The sequence below is a fragment of the Urocitellus parryii genome, chromosome 6 (genome assembly GCF_045843805.1).
Source record: "Urocitellus parryii isolate mUroPar1 chromosome 6, mUroPar1.hap1, whole genome shotgun sequence".
In the NCBI taxonomy this organism is placed as follows: domain Eukaryota; kingdom Metazoa; phylum Chordata; class Mammalia; order Rodentia; family Sciuridae; genus Urocitellus; species Urocitellus parryii.
In genome coordinates this window covers 105,393,914-105,399,913 of record NC_135536.1, presented here as the reverse complement: position 1 = coordinate 105,399,913, position 6,000 = coordinate 105,393,914, and the positions used below count along the sequence as shown (strand labels likewise).

Sequence of the window (6,000 nt, the reverse complement as noted above, 5' to 3'; positions counted from 1 at the left end):
CTCCATTGCTTTGACGCCTGAAAGCTCTTTCTTTTTTTTCTTTTTTTTTTTTTTTTTAAGTGACTAAAGCAAGCCAGAGTCTACTCAAGTCCTGCTCATTTATTAACCCAAGCCCAGGCTGAGAACTCTACGTGGCACTCAAGAAGTAAAATGAGAAAGACAGAAAGAATCTGAGCCCTTAATGGGCCTCGGGAAAGCCTCGGCGGGGCTTTGACCCAGGGCAGGGAGGTGGGCGTGGGGCCGCTCTGCGCGGCGGGATCCCGGGCTGTTTCTGGGCGCGGCTGCCCCGCGGGCCGGCTGGCGGAGTAGGGTGACTCACCCGGACTGGGATGGGAGCGGGCAGGGAGGGGGTACTGGGGTGGGGCGGGGCGGGCCTCGCCTAGAACAGAGAGAGGATGTGGCGGGTATAAAAGCCCCACCCAGGCCATCCGGCTCCGCTCGGCATCTGGGGACGCTCGCAGCTCTCGGCGCCCGGCCCAGGTAAGCGGGGCGCACCCCGCCCGCCCGCCCGCTATGGCCTCGGGCCCGCAGCGCTAGCGGGGCGCGGGGAGGCACGAAAGGAGGAAACGGCCTTGCAATGAGGCTCGGGGGACCCGGACCTTGACGCCCCGCGGGGCAGGGGATTGGAGGGACTGTCCGCACCCGTTTTTCTGCGGGTGGGGGAGCAGAGGCGAAGAGTCCCGGGCAGGGGACAGGGGCCCGTAGGTGTTCAGGCCTGGGGGTGCAGGACAGAGATCGGGAGTCGTGCGTCCCCTTGGAGTCCTCGCAGGAATCCCGAGCGAGGCCATGCAGGAAGGAGAGTCGAGGGAGCCCCCGCATTCCTGAGGTGCCAGGCGCCGGTGGGGGACAGGGTGTGGCCGTCCGGGAGTCTCCCGCTGCAGGCGGTGGGCATTTCCCTCCAAGTTTAACAAAAAGCTTTACCGCCTTCCGCAAAGTAAATCCCCGAGTGTTTCCAGTTACTTTCCTTTCAGCTGAAGCGCATTTGTGGAGCTTGAGCCGACGACCAGTAGTAGCCGAGGACGAGGAGTGGGAGTTTTGAGTTGCCAGCTCACATCGCCAATAAAACAAAACAAAAACCTCAGCTCATTCTTTGTCTAGATTATCGTGTAGGGTGGCGGCTTCGGATTTCACTCCATCTGGGCAGTTTGCTACTTGCTTGAACACATTGGCAATGGGAAGGAAGTGTCCCCCGTGGTCCTGTGGGGAGGGTTGCCTTGACTGTTACTCGATGAGTAACAGTGAGTCAGGGACTGAGGGTAGAGCAAGGGCGTGGCTCCTGAGCCGCAGGTCCCAGTGCTGGCGTGGAGGAATTGGATTCCACGTTTTCTTATCTGTGAAAACGGTTTCAGGACGCCTGCACCGAAACAGGGTTGTTGTTGAAGAGTTCAAAACATAAAAATGTAAAGAACACCGAAAACACTAAGTGCCATACAAATGTCAGAAAACAAAAAGTGTCCTTTTTGTAGTAAGATTTGCCGTGTTGAAGCTGTGGCCACATAGGTGCACTTGGGGTCTTTAGGCGCGACTTTACAAGAACTCTTGGAATTCAAGGGCCCGAGTGTCAGTCACACTCTACTGATGTCTTCAGTCCACAGTTGTGGATGCTGCTCTGCCTGTTCTTAGCTTGGTAGTTTGGAATACAGTATTCACTTACACAGGAAAGATTGTTATCGCAGTTGCTTAGGCTCCCAGGCTAGCCCAGAGAAACTTTTATTTATTTATATTTTAAAACATGTACTGTATTTCAGCGCTGCCCTATTTCCCATTGGGGAAGAGGAGGTGGGAGGGTGAGGGTCCATATGTGAGTAGGAAGAGTAACTGAAATATTTTTCAGGTTTTTTTCCTTGGTTTTAAAAATTACATCTTGATTAAATTATTTTAATTGGAAAATTGTGTCTTTGCCACCTCTCCCATTTCCCCTCCCCCTGCTTCTTTCCCCCCAGTGCTGGGGAGTGAACTCAGGGGTGCTGTGTCACTGAGCTACATCCACAGTGGTTTTATTTTCTATTTTGAGAAAGGATCTCTCTAGGTTGCAGTCTGGCCTTGAACTTGTGGTTTTCCTGCCTCAGCCTCTCAAGTTGCTGGGATTACAGGTGTGCACCACTGCATCACCTCTCCCTTTTCTTTTCTCCACTGATCCTCTTCCTTGACATGTTAGAATCACCATCCAGGGAATCATCATTCAGGCTTGTCCAGTTCTGTGGTATTATTTCCTCTTGCCCATTTCAGTGTATGTACTCATACCAGACTAGATACGAGCAAATTAGAACAGTACTAGGTTAAAAATGGTTGGTGGTCCTAAAATCCTCAGCAATCCAGAGGAGTTAAATTTTTGAAAAAAGAAGAACAATGTTAACCTAAATGGATCTGCTATTTTTAGATTTGGAGTCTATGGAATTAAGGAACCATACTATTCAGGAAAGGTGAATGAAGATTTTAGATGAAACCAGGACCCCAGAGGCCCTGCCCTGGGACATTCCTGCTCACAGTTTCTAGCCCTCTTCTAAATACACCTATAATCGTTTCAAGGGTTTCTATAAAAGCATCCATTACCTCTGCAGTGGAAGGGTGTGACCACATATGCACATTTTTAAATTTTTCATTTGGAGTTTTATGATTTAGTGACTTGCCTGTGGTAGATGGTCAGCAAATATTGCTGACTCACTGTCTAGATCAGTATTGGCCTGGAGTCTTGATATTTAGCGTCTTGCCTCTTGGAGCTAAGTACCCTATTGATTGACATTAGGCTTGCAGTCATGGCCATTCGTTTCTGACTAATTTCTGATTTAAGTAGTTTTCCTGGCAAAGTAGATAACTCTTTTTTAATTGCAATTGATTTGAAGGGTGCTGTGAGTTCTTCCTGCATCTTTGGGTCTAGAATCTATACTAATGCATTGTCAGCTGTCTTTGTTCTCACTTTTTGTTCTTGTAGGATATAGGGCCTTCGAAGTCCTTTTTTATTATGGGATGGTGGGTGTGTCATAAAAGGAGTTCCAGGCTCTAGTAGGCAGCTTTAAACATCCTTTTGTCCCAAAAACTATCTATTAAGCACCTACAATGCTCCACTCAGTTATAGGCTTTAGGAATACAACAGAGGACAAAACACACACACACACACACACACACACACACAGTCCATGCTCAAAAGACTATTGGGGAGAGAAAGAAAAGTGACAAAATAAATGGATTGTATAGATATTAATTGGATTTTTAAAATGTCATCTTTTCCCAAATTAATGTTTATTTTCAAATGGCTGAGCTCTTTCCTCCTTTAATGCATCTTTTTCATAGACCTGAACTTCATATTTTGCTCTCCTCAGGATGTATTGTTTGAAGTGATGGCAACTTAAGCTGCCTTCCTAATCTGATTGTGAGAGTTAAATAGAAATTGGATATTTCTCTATTTTTGCACATGGGAATCATCTTCTTTCATTTTTCCCTGGTGCCACACCCTGTTCTAGTTGTAGGCCACACCAGAGGAAATTCCAGTTCTTAAAAAAAAAAAAAAAAAAATTCTTTCCGCCCATTCACTGTCTGGTAGATTTTTCCTTCTTCTATTGCCAGAGGCAGTCCTCTACTTATATTTAGGGGACTGATCATAAGTAGAGGTTGGGAGATGCCCACACTTATGATCCTAGGTGTTTCACTGGAGATTACTTCAAAATCTCCCTTTTAGGGTACACCCCTGAAGCTTTTAAGCCATTTGAGCTCCACCTTGTTAGAGCACAAGCCCATAGCACACAAGCAGTCTGAGTTCTGATCCCAGGTCTGGTGTGGAACACTCTGAGTCTAGGGAGTGGCTGTGACAGAGTTCTTTGTCTATGCCCCTTGTCTCTTCACCACACCCAGACTATATACTCCCAGCTCAGAGGAAATTAGAGTCCTAAGGCCACTTGTGTGTCCTACCTCCTTGCTGCCATCTTGTTTGCTTCATGCCCAAAGGAGGTGAAAGTTACAGTCCCAAGCTGTCCTGTGCTAGGATTCAAGCAGCTGCTGTACTATCAGTCATCTCCTGGGCTTTGCAAGATTCTCAGATGCTGGAAATTGGTACCCTCAGCTCTGAATATATAAAACTGGACCTGCATTTGAATGTTCAGTCTTAAGGAAAGATAATTGAGGAAAGCAAGTATGTTAGAAAAGAGGAAAAAAAAATAGACCTTCTGAACTGTAAAGACCCACTGTGTGTAAGCCCATCCCAAGGTGCAATTGATTCCCTACTGTGTGTCAGTGTGCTCAGACCTTGGAGGATGCACAAATGATTGAGTCAGAAGCCCCATTTGCCAGTACAGTTGAAGATCGCCTTCACACGTTCAACTCTGATGTTTCATAGATCCACAAGGAGCAGCAGGAGTACAAAGCAACAAGGGTGTGTGAAAAGATGACACTTGTTATGATTTTCTGTATCCTAAATCTCATTTGGTTGTCATCCCATCCACATAAAGCCCTGGTTGGAGGGAACTTGGAGAAGTGCCTGGACAGTGCTGAGCAAGTTTGGAGGAGAGTTGACAGTCTGATTTTTTTTTTTTTTTTTGTAGGGAGTATGTGTGTAGGAGGTATTTAAGGAAAGGTGGGTGAATTCCAGAGTGTGGAAGATCTTGAATGCTGAAGTTAGAGTTTTTTTATGTTATTTTTTTTTTCTGTAGGCAGCTGGGCCCTGTTGAAAGAACAATATATGGGCCATAAGGCACTGAAATTGAATTGTAAACGTGAAAGACTATATTTCCCAGTCCTGACAACCCTTAATGCCAAGTGACATCATTCTTCTTACCAATCACTTCCTGCCCCCTCCATCCTCATGAGACTGGCAGTGAGAGGCTCTGAGAGAGAGAAGCTGCAATGGGTCTTTGGGTCACAAATATTGAACCAGCTCAGGCAGCAAAAGGGATAAGCTAGAGCAAGTGCTGCAGGGGCTTCCTGCTCAGTCTGATCAAGGCCACTGGGCAGAATTCCAAGAATTCTGGGGAATGACTTGGCCCTATGACTCAAGCATTAATCAGGACCGTAAGAGCAAGGAGAAAAGTATGTGCTTCCAGAAGGTTCTATTAAATAAAGATGATTTAGGGGGATGGAGGGTGGAGTACAGTGGGAACTCCCCTTCCCCCTCATTCATGCATTTTGTTGTTTGTTTTAAAATTCCAGTGTGGTCCTGCCTCCTGTAGTGTTCAGGACAGACTGTAGTGTTCAGGACAGGCAGGACAGGCTTTGGTGGGGAAACCCCACCCTCCACATTCCTACCCCCATGCATTTTTGTTTAAAAAATCTTCATTTGTGTCATCCTGTTCCTGATTGATTCATCTTGGTTGCTAGGGATCTGTTTTGTGGTAACCCAATAACACTCCACGTTTCAGCTACAAGTGGGTGTGTTTCTGAAACTGCTGGGTTAGACTCAAATTTGCCTCTGTGCACCAGCCGTGTCGAAACACGTTTTTGTTTGTGTGTTTGTCTGAATCAATATTTGGGCTTTCTGGACCTGGTTCTTCTTGGTTCCAGTTAAGTGAAACTTGTACTTAATTTGAAGTGTTGACAAACAAAAGCTTTACTGTTTGTTTCAACATTTTGCAATCTCGTTTTGCTTTTCTTTTGGCGGGGGGTGGGGTGGGGGGGGGAGAAGTTAAAACTACTTAATTTGGAAAAAAAAAAGAACTTTTTTGTTGTAACTGTGATTTTGGAGGGAAATAGTAAAATCCAATAAAACCTGTGGTGTCCTTTTTTAAAGGACATACCCTTAAGTTATCTTTAAGGTAGTCTTATGGTAAACGATTTGCTCTTTAATAGCTGTACAAATTCCATTACTGTCCAGTTTTGAGCCCTAAGAACTTATGAGGCAATTAGCAGTCTCATTTATTAATCTTTTCAAAGCCAGAGGAAACTGTGAGTTCCCTTCATTAGGGTGGAGCCCAGTGAGTCTGTTTTCCCACTCCAGTGGTAAATTTTTTCAGACCAGGGTGAGGTGGGCATGGTTCTTTCAGTAAAGTCTCCTTGTGCCTCTCTGGTTTATTT

The 6,000-nt window shown here is 46.0% G+C and overlaps 1 protein-coding gene across 1 annotated transcript in view; it reads left to right on the top strand.

Annotated features, from left to right (window-relative positions):
- Positions 1-400: 400 nt before the first annotated feature.
- Anxa2 (annexin A2) overlaps positions 401-6,000 on the top strand; it is a 40,160-nt gene continuing 34,560 nt past the window's right edge. Inside the window, exon 1 of the mRNA XM_026384799.2 lies at positions 401-480. The gene's annotated coding sequence lies outside the window, so the exon portion shown is untranslated. The remainder of the gene's footprint in view (positions 481-6,000) is intronic.